Raw genomic sequence first — 13,444 nt, 5'->3', positions numbered from 1 at the left:
CGTCCCGCCCTCACCAGCCTGTGATTGGTCCTCAGCAGCACCGTCCCGCCCTCGCCGGCCTGTGATTGGGCCTCAGCAGCGCCGTCCTGCCCTCGCCAGCCTGTGATTGGTCATCGGCAGCGCCGTCGCTCCCACGCCAGCCTGTGATTGGTCATCGGCAGCGCCGTCGCTCCCTCGCCAGCCTGTGATTGGCCATCGGCAGCACCGTCCAGCCCTCATCAGCCTCTCATTGGTCATCGGCAGCGCTGTCCCACTCCCGCCAGCCTCTCGTTGGTCATCGGCTGCATCGTCCCGCCCTCGCCAGCCTGTGATTGGTCATAGGCAGAGCGTCCCGGCCCTCCAGCGTCTCATTGGTGAACGGCAGCACCGTCCCGCACCTCCAGCATCTCATTGGTCATCGGCAGCACAGTCCCGCCCCATGCGCCTCTCATTGGTCACCGGCAGCGCTGTCCCGCCCTCGTCAGTTCATACTGTCCGCATGCCCGGCTCTGCCCAGTGCTGATGGAATGTCAGTGCCACCTGCTGCTCTCAAAAAAAAAGGTAGGTTCGATTCCTTTTGGCTTCCATAGCATTTGCTACACTTTTATTCTGTCTCTCTTCTCTTTTTTCCATGTTGCCTGGTGGCGCCTCGCTGGAGTTCCCAGGAAGCCAGTGCACGCTTGTGACCAAGTGAGATGCAACAGAAGAGGTAGGCTCCTAAAGGGGCTTCTGCTGAGTGCTGTCCTTGACTCAAGGTTTCTACAATGACCAGCCTTTGTTGCTAAGCCTCGTTGTTGAGCACTGTGTATGAAGCTTTCTTCTTTCTTTCTAGGCTTGGCGACTCCTCCACCAGATGCAGCAGGCATTTTGGGCTGCCCAAGCTTCTGCAGTGAACGTGTCCCGTTCCTGGTAAAGTTGTGGGCGTTCCTGGATGTGCCCAGTCCCCCGGATCCCTGCCGTCTCCTGTTTCACACTCTCGCTGAGGTCCTTTGGGGCTTGGTGTCGCTTGTCCCTCGTGCTCACATTGCTTTCACCGGGTGTTCTTCCTTTCCCCATGCCCGGCTCTGCCCAGTGCTGATGGGGTGTCAGTGCCACCTGCTGCTCTCAATAAAAGGTAGGTGTCATTTCTTTTGGTTTCCATAGCATTTGCTACACTTTCCTTCTGTCTCTCTTCTTTGTTTTTCTTTTTGCTCTCAATAAATGGCAGGTTCAATTCCTTTTGGCTCCTGTAGTATTTGCTACACTTGTGTTCTGTTTCTCCTTGCTTTTTTCCATGTTGCCTGGCTGTGCCTCGCTGGAGTTCCCATGAGCCCCGGGCACATTTGTGACCAAGTGAGGTGCCACAAACAGAGGTATCTCCTAAACAGGCTTCTGCTGAGTGCTGTCCTCGTCTTGGGCTTTGTGCAATGCCGACCTTTCTTTTCTAACCCACTTTGTTGAGGACGGCGTGTGAGGCTTTCTTTTTTCTTTCTAAGATTGGGGACTCCACCACCAGAAGTAGCAGGCATTTTGAGATATCCAAGGTTCCGCAGTGAGCGTGTCTTGTTCCTGGTAAAGGTGTGGGTGTTCCTGGACACGAAGGTATCTATCTTCATGCCTTGCCCATGTGCCCAGTCCCCCACCAGATGCTGTTTGCCTTTTGGCCCCCCTGATTTGCTGCACTGCTGCGCCCTGATCCTTGCAGAGGGGTAAGGGACACCTTTGTCCCTTCCGGAAAGCGCTCTCCACTTTCCTCTCGTTGGTCATCGGCAGCACCGTCCCTCTCTCACCAGTCTTTCATTTGTCACTGGCAGCGTCGTCCCACCCTCGCCAGCCTGTGATTGGTCACCGGCAGCGCCGTCCCACCCTCGCCAGCCTGTGATTGGTCCTCAGCAGCACCGTCCCGCCCTTGACAGCCTGTGGTTGGTCCTCAGCAGCGCCGTCGCTTCCTCGCCAGCCTGTTATTGGTCATCTGCAGAACTGTGCCGCCCTCGCCAGCCTGTGATTGGTCATCGGCAGCGCCGTCCCGCCCCACCAGTGTCTCATTGGTCATCGGAAGCGCCGTCCCGCCCCACCAGGGTCTCACTGGTCATCTGCTGCGCCGTCCTGCCCCCGCCAGCCTGTCATTGGTGATCGGCAGCGCCGTCCTGCCCCCGCCAGCCTGTCATTGGTCATCGGCATCGCCGTCCCGCCCCACCAGTGTATCATTGGTCATCGGCAGCGCCGTCCTTCCCTGCCAGCCTCTCATTGGTCATCGGCAGCGCTGTCCTGCCCTTGCCAGTCTTTCATTGGTCTTTGGCAGCGCCGTCCTGCCTCTGCCAGATTCTCATTGGTCAGCAGCAGTCTTTTCCCCGCCTTTTCCCCATTGCTGTTCACCTTCCACCTTCCCCTTTTCCCCTTTCCTTTTCCTCGTTCTCATGTCTTGTTTTTTTCATCCAGGGCCCCTTTTTTCTGCCCCTTCCCCCCTTTTATCTCCTTTTTTTGCCCCCTTTTCCACTTCTGTCCTCTTTTCCCCTTTTCCCCCTGTTCTCCTCTCTCCTTTTCTCCTCCTCATCTCTTTTTCTTTTTCCTCCCTTTCTCATTCTTCTTTTCCCCTTTCCTCTGTTGTCTTCATTTCTCTTTTGCCCTCTTTACTCTCCTTTTCTTCGCCCCCTTCTTCTTCTTTTTGCCCCCATCCCCACTTCCCCTTTCACCCCCTTTACCCCTTTTCCTCCCCATCGTCCCTTTTTGCCCCGTCCCCCTTTTTTGTTTTCCTTTTCCTCTTTTTCTCCCTCTTCCTTCCCCCCCCGCTCCTCGGCCCCATTCCTTTTTCCTTCCCCATCGTCCCTTTTTCTTCCAAAGCCGATTCCATTCGCAGTGCGATGGCGGCTCCTGCGAGCAGCAGAGCCCCGAGCAGCAGCGCTGCGTCTTGGCTCCCCCATTGCCCGCTGCTGAGCTCTTCCTGCCCTGGCTCCTCACTGGCTGAGCGCTGCAGCTTCCCCTTTTGGGCGACGCTTCACCACTTGCACAAACAACCAGCAGACGCACATCATTGCTGCCCAAACACACGCAGGCCTTCATTGCTTCATTGCTTTCTCACCACTGCTCTCATCACGAACCAACGTGCGGTCGGAACTTGCGGCCCTCAGGTTTTCAGCATCAACACAGACACAGCCTCTGAATTGCTTCATTACCCCCTGCCATTCGTGCCCTTCCCGCTGCTCGTTGTTCTGCTCTTCCGGCCGTTTTTCCGCAGCGCTGAGCTCGGCGGGAGGACAGAGGGGAGCAGCTGGGATCGTCACAGACTCCTCATGTTCCCACGCAGCGGGACAGCGCTGCTTCGTGCGATGGCCCTTTTTCCTCCCTCGTCCCCCTTTTTCCTTTTGTCCTTCTCATGCACTTCCTGCTATCCCGCCTTTTCCCCGCCTTCCCTCATCTCTTCTTGCACTCTTTGACCCCTTTTTCTCCCCCCATCCTTATTTCTCTTCACATTCCCCTGTTCTTTTTTCCCCTTTCCTCTTCTTCATCCCCAGCTCCGCTTCCCCCCACCTCACGTCCCCTTTCTTCTGTCCCTGTACCCCATTTTTCCCTTTTTTTCCCCACCCCCTTTTTTTGTTCTCTGCTGTCCCCTATTCCCTTTTTCCTCTTTGCTCTCTCTCTCCTTTCTTCCCCCTCATCCTGTTACAGAAGTAAGTGAAGGAATGATGGACAAGCTGGTGCAGGATGGCAGCAGCAGGGTGGAAGCCCAGGTGGGTGCGATGAAGCCGGGGGTGGGAGTGGGTGGAGCCAGAGCCCTGCCTGAGCTCATTTAAGGGCTGGGAATTGCAGGGCTCAGATGTGTGCCTGGGCTTCTGGTGTCAGTGGGGTTGGGTGAGCAGTGAGGTTTGGGAGGGACCGACTTGTTGGCCTTGAGATTGATGCCCAGCTCCTTGCTCGTGGCATTCTGTTTGGTTCGAGGTTCCGGACAAGGCTTGCTCTTCTCAGCAGTGTGAGAACTGCAAGGAAGACTTTGTTGGATGCAGCAGGAAAGCACAGCCGCTGGTGGATGCCAGTGTCTGTTCCTGAGGCTGTGCGCCAAGGTACGTGGATCCCTGCCTTCTCCTGTTTCACACGCTCGCTGAGGTCCTTTGGGGCTTGGTGTCGCTTGTCCCTCGTGCTCACGTTGCTGTCACCGGGTGTTCTTCCTTTCCCCATGCCCGGCTCTGCCCAGTGCTGATGGGATGCCAGTGCCACTTGCTGCTCTTAATAAAAGGTAGGTTTGATTTCATTTAGCTTCCATAGCATTTGCTACACTTTCATTCTGTCTTTCTACTTTTTTTCTTTTTTTCTTTTTTGCTCTCAATAAATGGCAGGTTGAATTCATTTTGACTCCTGTAGTATTTGCTACACTTGTGTTCTGTTTCTCCTCGCTTTTTTCCATGTTGCCTGCTGGTGCCTCGCTGGAGTTCCCATGTGCCCCGGGCACACTTGTGAGCAAGTGAGGTGCGAAAAGAAGAGGTATCTCCTAAACAGGCTTCTGCTGAGTGCTGTCCTTGACTCGGGGTTTGTACAATGACCAGCCTTTGTTGCTAAGCCACGTTGTTGAGCACTGCGTGTGAAGCTTTCTTCTTTCTTTCTAGGGTTGGCGACTCCTCCACCAGATGCAGCAGGCATTTTGGGCTGCCCAAGCTTCTGCAGTGAACGTGTCACATTCCTGGTAAAGTTGTGGGCGTTCCTGGATGTGCCCAGTCCCCCGGATCCCTGCTGTCTCCTGTTCCACACACTCGCTGAGGTCCTTTGGGGCTTGGTGTCTGTTGTCCCTCGTGCTCACGTTGCTTTCACCGGGTGTTCTTCCTTTCCCCATGCCCGGCTCTGCCCAGTGCTGATGGGGTGTCAGTGCCACCTGCTGCTCTCGATAAAAGGTAGGTGTCATTTCTTTTGGTTTCCATAGCATTTGCTACACTTTCCTTCTGTCTCTCTTCTTTGTTTTTCTTTTTGCTCTCAATAAATGGCAGGTTCAATTCCTTTTGGCTCCTGTAGTATTTGCTACACTTGTGTTCTGTTTCTCCTTGCTTTTTTCCATGTTGCCTGGCTGTGCCTCGCTGGAGTTCCCATGAGCCCCAGGCACACTTGTGACCAAGTGAGGTGCCAAAAACAGAGGTATCTCCTAAACAGGCTTCTGCTGAGTGCTGTCCTCATCTTGGGCTTTGTCCAATGCCCACCTTTCTTTTCTAACCCACTTTGTTGAGGACGGCGTGTGAGGCTTTCTTCTTTCTTTGTAGGATTGGCGACTCCACCACCAGAAGTAGCAGGCATTTTGGGATATCCAAGGTTCCGCAGTGAACGTGTCCTGTTCCTGGTAAAGGTGTGGGCGTTCCTGGACACGAAGGTATCTATCTTCATGCCTTGCCCATGTGCCCAGTCCCCCACCAGATGCTGTTTGCCTTTTGGCCCCCCTGATTTGCTGCACTGCTGCGCCCTGATCCTTGCAGAGGGGTAAGGGACACCTTTGTCCCTTCCGGAAAGCGCTCTCCACTTTCCTCTCGTTGGTCATCGGCAGCACCGTCCCTCTCTCACCAGTCTTTCATTTGTCACTGGCAGCGCCGTCCCACCCTCGCCAGCCTGTGATTGGTCACCGGCAGCGCCGTCCCACCCTCGCCAGCCTGTGATTGGTCCTCAGCAGCACCGTCCCGCCCTCTACAGCCTGTGGTTGGTCCTCAGCAGCGCCGTCGCTTCCTCGCCAGCCTGTTATTGGTCATCTGCAGAACTGTGCCGCCCTCGCCAGCCTGTGATTGGTCATCGGCAGCGCCGTCCCGCCCCACCAGTGTCTCATTGGTCATCGGCAGCGCCGTCCCACCCCACCAGGGTCTCATTGGTCATTGGCAGCGCCGTCCTGCCCCCGCCAGCCTGTCATTGGTCATCGGCATCGCCGTCCCGCCCCACCAGTGTCTCATTGGTCATCGGCAGCGCCGTCCTTCCCTGCCAGCCTCTCATTGGTCATCGGCAGCGCTGTCCCGCCCTTACCAGTCTTTCACTGGTCTTTGGCAGCGCCGTCCTGCCTCTGCCAGATTCTCATTGGTCAGCAGCAGTCTTTTCCCTGCCTTTTCCCCATTGCTGTTCACCTTCCCCCTTCCCCCTTCCCCTTTCCTTTTCCTCGTTCTCATGTCTTGTTTTTTTCATCCAGGGCCCCTTTTTTCTGCCCCTTCCCCCCTTTTATCTCCTTTTTTTGCCCCCCTTTCCACTTCTGTCCTCTTTTCCCCTTTTCCCCCTGTTCTCCTCTCTCCTTTTCTCCTCCTCATCTCTTTTTCTTTTTCCTCCCTTTCTCATTCTTCTTTTCCCCTTTCCCCTCTTGTCTTCATTTCTCTTTTGCCCTCTTTACTCTCCTTTTCTTCGCCCCCTTCTTCTTCTTTTTGCCCCCGTCCACACTTCCCCTTTCACCCCCTTTACCCCTTTTCCTCCCCATCGTCCCTTTTTGCCCCGTCCCCCTTTTTTGTTTTCCTTTTCCTCTTTTTCTCCCCCTTCCTTTTCCCCCCTCCACCCCATTCCTTGTTCCTTCCCCATCGTCCCTTTTTCTTCCAAAGCCGATTCCGTTCGCAGTGCGATGGCGGCTCCTGCGAGCAGCAGAGCCCCGAGCAGCAGCGCTGCGTCTTGGCTCCCCCATTGCCCGCTGCTGAGCTCTTCCTGCCCTGGCTCCTCACTGGCTGAGCGCTGCAGCTTCCCCTTTTGGGCGACGCTTCACCACTTGCACAAACAACCAGCAGACGCACATCTTTGCCGCCCAAACACACGCAGGCCTTCATTGCTTCATTGCTTTCTCACCACTGCTCTCATCACGAACCAAAGTGCGGTCGGAACTTGCGGCCCTCAGGTTTTCAGCATCAACACAGACACAGCCTCTGAATTGCTTCATTACCCCCTGCCATTCGTGCCCTTCCCGCTGCTCGTTGTTCTGCTCTTCCGGCCGTTTTTCCGCAGCGCTGAGCTCGGCAGGAGGACAGAGGGGAGCAGCTGGGAGCCTCACAGACTCCTCATGTTCCCACGCAGCGGGACAGCGCTGCTGCGTGCGATGGCCCTGATTCCTCCCTCGTCCCCCTTTTTCCTCCCTCGTCCCCCTTTTCCTTTTGTCCTTCTCATGCACTTCCTGCTATCCCGCCTTTTCCCCGCCTTCCCTCATCTCTTCTTGCACTCTTTGCCCCCTTTTTCTCCCCTCATCCTTATTTCTCTTCACATTCCCCTCTTCTTTTTTCCCCTTTCCTCTTCTTCATCCCCAGCTCCGCTTCCCCCCCACCTCACGTCCCGTTTCTTCTGTCCCTGTACCCCATTTTTCCCTTTTTTTCCCCACCCCCTTGTTTTGTTCTCTGCTGTCCCCTATTCCCTTTTTCCTCTTTGCTCTCTCTCTCCTTTCTTCCCCCTCATCCTGTTACAGAAGTAAGTGAAGGAATGATGGACAAGCTGGTGCAGGATGGCAGCAGCAGGGTGGAAGCCCAGGTGGGTGCGATGAAGCCGGAGGTGGGAGTGGGTGGAGCCCGAGCCCTGCCTGATCTCATTTAAGGGCTGGGAATGGCAGGGCTCAGATGTGTGCCTGGGCTTCTGCTGTCAGTAAGGTTGGGTGAGCAGTGAGGTTTGGGAGGGACCGACTTGTTGGCCTTGAGATTGATGCCCAGCTCCTTGCTCGTCGCATTCTGTTCGGCTCGAGGTTCCAGACACGGCTTGCTCTTCTCAGCAGTGTGAGGACTGCAAGGAAGACTTTGTTGGATGCAGCAGGAAAGCACAGCTGCTGGTGGATGCCAGTGTCCGCTCCTGAGGCTGTGCGCCAAGGTACGTGGATCCCTGCGGTCTCCTGTTTCACACGCTCGCTGAGGTCCTTGGGCTTGGTGTCGCTTGTCCCTCGTGCTGACGTTGCTGTCACCGGGTGTTCTTCCTTTCCCCATGCTCAGCTCTGCCCAGTGCTGATGGGATGCCAGTGCCACCTGCTGCTCTTAATAAAAGGTAGGTTTGATTTCATTTAGCTTCCATAGCATTTGCTACACTTTCATTCTGTCTTTCTACTTTTTTTCTTTTTTTCTTTTTGCTCTCAATAAATGGCAGGTTGAATTCATTTTGGCTCCTGTAGTATTTGCTACACTTGTGTTCTGTTTCTCCTCGCTTTTTTCCATGTTGCCTGGCTGTGCCTCGCTGGAGTTCCCATGTGCCCCGGGCCCACTTGTGAGCAAGTGAGGTGCGAAAAGAAGAGGTATCTCCTAAACAGGCTTCTGCTGAGTGCTGTCCTCATCTTGGGGTTTGTCCACTGCCCACCTTTCTTTTCTAACCCACTTTGTTGAGGACGGCGTGTGAGACTTTCTTTTTTCTTTCTAAGATTGGGGAATCCACCACCAGAAATAGCAGGCATTTTGGGATATCCAAGGTTCTGCAGTGAGCGTGTCCTGTTCCTGGTAAAGGTGTGGGCGTTCCCGGACACGAAGGTATCGATCTTCATGCCTTCCCCATGTGCCCAGTCCCCCACCAGATGCTGTTTGCCTTTTGGCCCTCCTGATTTGCTGCACTGCTGCGACCTTATCTTTGCAGAGGGGTAAGTGACACCTTTGTCCCTTCCAGAAAGCACTCTCCACTTTCCTCTCCTTAGTCACCGGCAGCACCGTCCCGCCCTCGCCAGCCTGTGATTGGTCACCGGCAGCGCTGTCCCGCCCTCGTCAGGCTGTGATCGGTCACCGGCAGCGCCGGCTCGCCCTCACCAGCCTGTGATTGGTCATCGGCAGCGCCATTCCCGCCCTCATGTGTCTCTCATTGGTGATCGACAGCACCGTCCCGCCCCCTTGTGCCTATTATTGCTCATCGACAGCACCCTCCCGCCCCATCAGCGTCTCATTGGTCATCGGCAGCGCCGTCCCGCCCTCGCCAGCCTGTGGTTGGTCCTCAGCAGCGCCGTTGCACCCTCGACAGCCTGTGATTGGTCTTCAGCAGCGCAGTCGCACCCTCGCCAGCCTGTGATTGCTCATCGGCAGCGCCGTCCCGCCCCACCAGTGTCTCATTGGTGATCGACAGCGCCGTCCCGCCCCACCAGTGTCTCATTGGTCATCGGCAGCGCCGTCCCGCCCTCGCCATCCTGTGATTGGTCATCTGCAGAACTGTGCCGCCCTCGCCAGCCTGTGATTGGTCATCAGCAGCGCCGTCGCTCCCTCGCCAGCCTATGATTGGTCATCGGCATCGCCGTCCCGCCCCACCAGTGTCTCATTGGTCATCGGCAGCGCCGTCCTTCCCTGCCAGCCTCTCATTGGTCATCGGCAGCGCTGTCCTGCCCTTGCCAGTCTTTCATTGGTCTTTGGCAGCGCCGTCCTGCCTCTGCCAGATTCTCATTGGTCAGCAGCAGTCTTTTCCCTGCCTTTTCCCCATTGCTGTTCACCTTCCCCCTTCCCCCTTCCCCTTTCCTTTTCCTCGTTCTCATGTCTTGTTTTTTTCATCCAGGGCCCCTTTTTTCTGCCCCTTCCCCCCTTTTATCTCCTTTTTTTTGCCCCCCTTTCCACTTCTGTCCTCTTTTCCCCTTTTCCCCCTGTTCTCCTCTCTCCTTTTCTCCTCCTCATCTCTTTTTCTTTTTCCTCCCTTTCTCATTCTTCTTTTCCCCTTTCCCCTCTTGTCTTCATTTCTCTTTTGCCCTCTTTACTCTCCTTTTCTTCGCCCCCTTCTTCTTCTTTTTGCCCCCGTCCACACTTCCCCTTTCACCCCCTTTACCCCTTTTCCTCCCCATCGTCCCTTTTTGCCCCGTCCCCCTTTTTTGTTTTCCTTTTCCTCTTTTTCTCCCCCTTCCTTTCCCCCCCTTATGTCGGCCCCATTCCTTTTTCCTTCCCCATCGTCCCCTTTTCTTCCAAACCCATTCTGTTCGCAGTGCGATGGCGGCTCCTGCGAGCAGCAGAGCCCCGAGCAGCAGTGCTGCGTCTTGGCTCCCCCATTGCCCGCTGCTGAGCTCTTCCTGCCCTGGCTCCTCACTGGCTGAGCGCTGCAGCTTCCCCTTTTGGGCGACGCTTCACCACTTGCACAAACAACCAGCAGACGCACATCTTTGCCGCCCAAACACACGCAGGCCTTCATTGCTTCATTGCTTTCTCACCACTGCTCTCATCACGAACCAACGTGCAGTCGGAACTTGCGGCCCTCAGGTTTTCAGCATCAACACAGACACAGCCTCTGAATTGCTTCATTACCCCCTGCCATTCGTGACCTTCCCGCTGCTCGTTGTTCTGCTCTTCCGGCTGTTTTTCCGCAGCGCTGAGCTCGGCAGGAGGACAGAGGGGAGCAGCTGGGAGCCTCACAGACTCCTCATGTTCCCACGCAGCGGGACAGCGCTGCTGCGTGCGATGGCCCTGATTCCTCCCTCGTCCCCCTTTTTCCTCCCTCGTCCCCCTTTTCCTTTTGTCCTTCTCATGCACTTCCTGCTATCCCGCCTTTTCCCCGCCTTCCCTCATCTCTTCTTGCACTCTTTGCCCCCTTTTTCTCCCCCCATCCTTATTTCTCTTCACATTCCCCTCTTCTTTTTTCCCCTTTCCTCTTCATCCCCAGCTCCGCTTCCCCCCCACCTCACGTCCCGTTTCTTCTGTCCCTGTACCCCACTTTTCCCTTTTTTTCCCCACCCCCTTTTTTTGTTCTCTGCTGTCCCCTATTCCCTTTTTCCTCTTTGCTCTCTCTCTCCTTTCTTCCCCCTCATCCTGTTACAGAAGTAAGTGAAGGAATGATGGACAAGCTGGTGCAGGATGGCAGCAGCAGGGTGGAAGCCCAGGTGGGTGCGATGAAGCCGGAGGTGGGAGTGGGTGGAGCCCGAGCCCTGCCTGATCTCATTTAAGGGCTGGGAATGGCAGGGCTCAGATGTGTGCCTGGGCTTCTGCTGTCAGTAAGGTTGGGTGAGCAGTGAGGTTTGGGAGGGACCGACTTGTTGGCCTTGAGATTGATGCCCAGCTCCTTGCTCGTCGCATTCTGTTCGGCTCGAGGTTCCAGACACGGCTTGCTCTTCTCAGCAGTGTGAGGACTGCAAGGAAGACTTTGTTGGATGCAGCAGGAAAGCACAGCTGCTGGTGGATGCCAGTGTCCGCTCCTGAGGCTGTGCGCCAAGGTACGTGGATCCCTGCCTTCTCCTGTTTCACACGCTCGCTGAGGTCCTTGGGCTTGGTGTCGCTTGTCCCTCGTGCTGACGTTGCTGTCACCGGGTGTTCTTCCTTTCCCCATGCTCAGCTCTGCCCAGTGCTGATGGGATGCCAGTGCCACCTGCTGCTCTTAATAAAAGGTAGGTTTGATTTCATTTAGCTTCCATAGCATTTGCTACACTTTCATTCTGTCTTTCTACTTTTTTTCTTTTTTTCTTTTTGCTCTCAATAAATGGCAGGTTGAATTCATTTTGGCTCCTGTAGTATTTGCTACACTTGTGTTCTGTTTCTCCTCGCTTTTTTCCATGTTGCCTGGCTGTGCCTCGCTGGAGTTCCCATGTGCCCCGGGCCCACTTGTGAGCAAGTGAGGTGCGAAAAGAAGAGGTATCTCCTAAACAGGCTTCTGCTGAGTGCTGTCCTCATCTTGGGGTTTGTCCACTGCCCACCTTTCTTTTCTAACCCACTTTGTTGAGGACGGCGTGTGAGACTTTCTTTTTTCTTTCTAAGATTGGGGAATCCACCACCAGAAATAGCAGGCATTTTGGGATATCCAAGGTTCCGCAGTGAGCGTGTCCTGTTCCTGGTAAAGTTGTGGGCGTTCCCGGACACGAAGGTATCGATCTTCATGCCTTCCCCATGTGCTCAGTCCCCCACCAGATGCTGTTTGCCTTTTGGCCCTCCTGATTTTCTGCACTGCTGCGACCTTATCTTTGCAGAGGGGTAAGTGACACCTTTGTCCCTTCCGGAAAGCACTCTCCACTTTCCTCTCCTTAGTCATCGGCAGCACCGTCCCGCCCTCGCCAGCCTGTGATTGGTCACCGGCAGCGCCGTCCCGCCCTCGTCAGGCTGTGATCGGTCACCGGCAGCGCCGGCTCGCCCTCGCCAGCCTGTGATTGGTCATCGGCAGCGCCATTCCCGCCCTCATGTGTCTCTCATTGGTGATCGACAGCACCGTCCCGCCCCCTTGTGCCTATTATCGCTTATCGACAGCACCCTCCCGCCCCATCAGCGTCTCATTGGTCATCGGCAGCGCCGTCCCGCCCTCGCCAGCCTGTGGTTGGTCCTCAGCAGCGCCGTTGTACCCTCGACAGCCTGTGATTGGTCTTCAGCAGCGCAGTCGCACCCTCGCCAGCCTGTGATTGCTCATCGGCAGCGCCGTCCCGCCCCACCAGTGTCTCATTGGTGATCGACAGCGCCGTCCCGCCCCACCAGTGTCTCATTGGTCATCGGCAGCGCCGTCCCGCCCTCGCCATCCTGTGATTGGTCATCTGCAGAACTGTGCCGCCCTCGCCAGCCTGTGATTGGTCATCAGCAGCGCCGTCGCTCCCTCGCCAGCCTGTGATTGCTCATCGGCATCGCCGTCCCGCCCCACCAGTGTCTCATTGGTCATCGGCAGCGCCGTCCTTCCCTGCCAGCCTCTCATTGGTCATCGGCAGCGCTGTCCCGCCCTTGCCAGTCTTTCATTGGTCTTTGGCAGCGCCGTCCTGCCTCTGCCAGATCCTCATTGGTCAGCAGCAGTCTTTTCCCCGCCTTTTCCCCATTGCTGTTCACCTTCCCCCTTCCCCCTTCCCCTTTCCTTTTCCTCGTTCTCATGTCTTGTTCTTTTCATCCAGGGCCCCTTTTTTCTGCCCCTTCCCCCCTTTTATCTCCTTTTTTTGCCCCCCTTTCCACTTCTGTCCTCTTTTCCCCTTTTCCCCCTGTTCTCCTCTCTCCTTTTCTCCTCCTCATCTCTTTTTCTTTTTCCTCCCTTTCTCATTCTTCTTTTCCCCTTTCCTCTGTTGTCTTCATTTCTCTTTTGCCCTCTTTACTCTCCTTTTCTTCGCCCCCTTCTTCTTCTTTTTGCCCCCGTCCACACTTCCCCTTTCACCCCCTTTTCCTCCCCATCGTCCCTTTTTGCCCCGTCCCCCTTTTTTGTTTTCCTTTTCCTCTTTTTCTCCCCCTTCCTTTTCCCCCCTCGACTCCATTCCTTGTTCCTTCCCCATCGTCCCTTTTTCTTCCAAAGCCGATTCCGTTCGCAGTGCGATGGCGGCTCCTGCGAGCAGCAGAGCCCCGAGCAGGAGCGTTGCGTCTTGGCTCCCCCATTGCCCGCTGCTGAGCTCTTCCTGCCCTGGCTCCTCACTGGCTGAGCGCTGCAGCTTCCCCTTTTGGGCGACGCTTCACCACTTGCACAAACAACCAGCAGACGCACATCTTTGCTGCCCAAACACACGCAGGCCTTCATTGCTTCATTGCTTTCTCACCACTGCTCTCATCACGAACCAACGTGCGGTCGGAACTTGCGGCCCTCAGGTTTTCAGCATCAACACAGACACAGCCTCTGAATTGCTTCATTACCCCCTGCCATTCGTGCCCTTCCCGCTGCTCGTTGTTCTGCTCTTCCGGCCGTTTTTCCGCAGCGC

General features: G+C 55.7%; 1 long non-coding RNA gene across 6 annotated transcripts; it reads left to right on the top strand.

The window, feature by feature from the left end:
• Positions 1–570: 570 nt before the first annotated feature.
• Positions 571–11,949, top strand: LOC128088037 (uncharacterized). Of its 6 annotated transcripts, none has more exons than XR_008210128.1 (6): positions 571–688; positions 812–963; positions 4,060–4,193; positions 4,932–5,076; positions 5,199–5,412; positions 11,891–11,949. It is a non-coding gene; the product is annotated as an uncharacterized LOC128088037 (long non-coding RNA). The 6 variants fall into 6 exon arrangements; XR_008210126.1 differs by having other exon boundaries at positions 11,850–11,926; XR_008210125.1 differs by lacking the exon at positions 11,891–11,949 and adding an exon at positions 8,570–8,675.
• Positions 11,950–13,444: the final 1,495 nt, after the last annotated feature.

This window comes from Tympanuchus pallidicinctus, unplaced genomic scaffold (assembly GCF_026119805.1).
Source record: "Tympanuchus pallidicinctus isolate F22 unplaced genomic scaffold, pur_lepc_1.0 scaffold32, whole genome shotgun sequence".
Lineage (NCBI taxonomy): Eukaryota > Metazoa > Chordata > Aves > Galliformes > Phasianidae > Tympanuchus > Tympanuchus pallidicinctus.
Note: the sequence above shows the minus strand (reverse complement) of the source record. Positions and strands in the feature narration are given on the sequence as shown.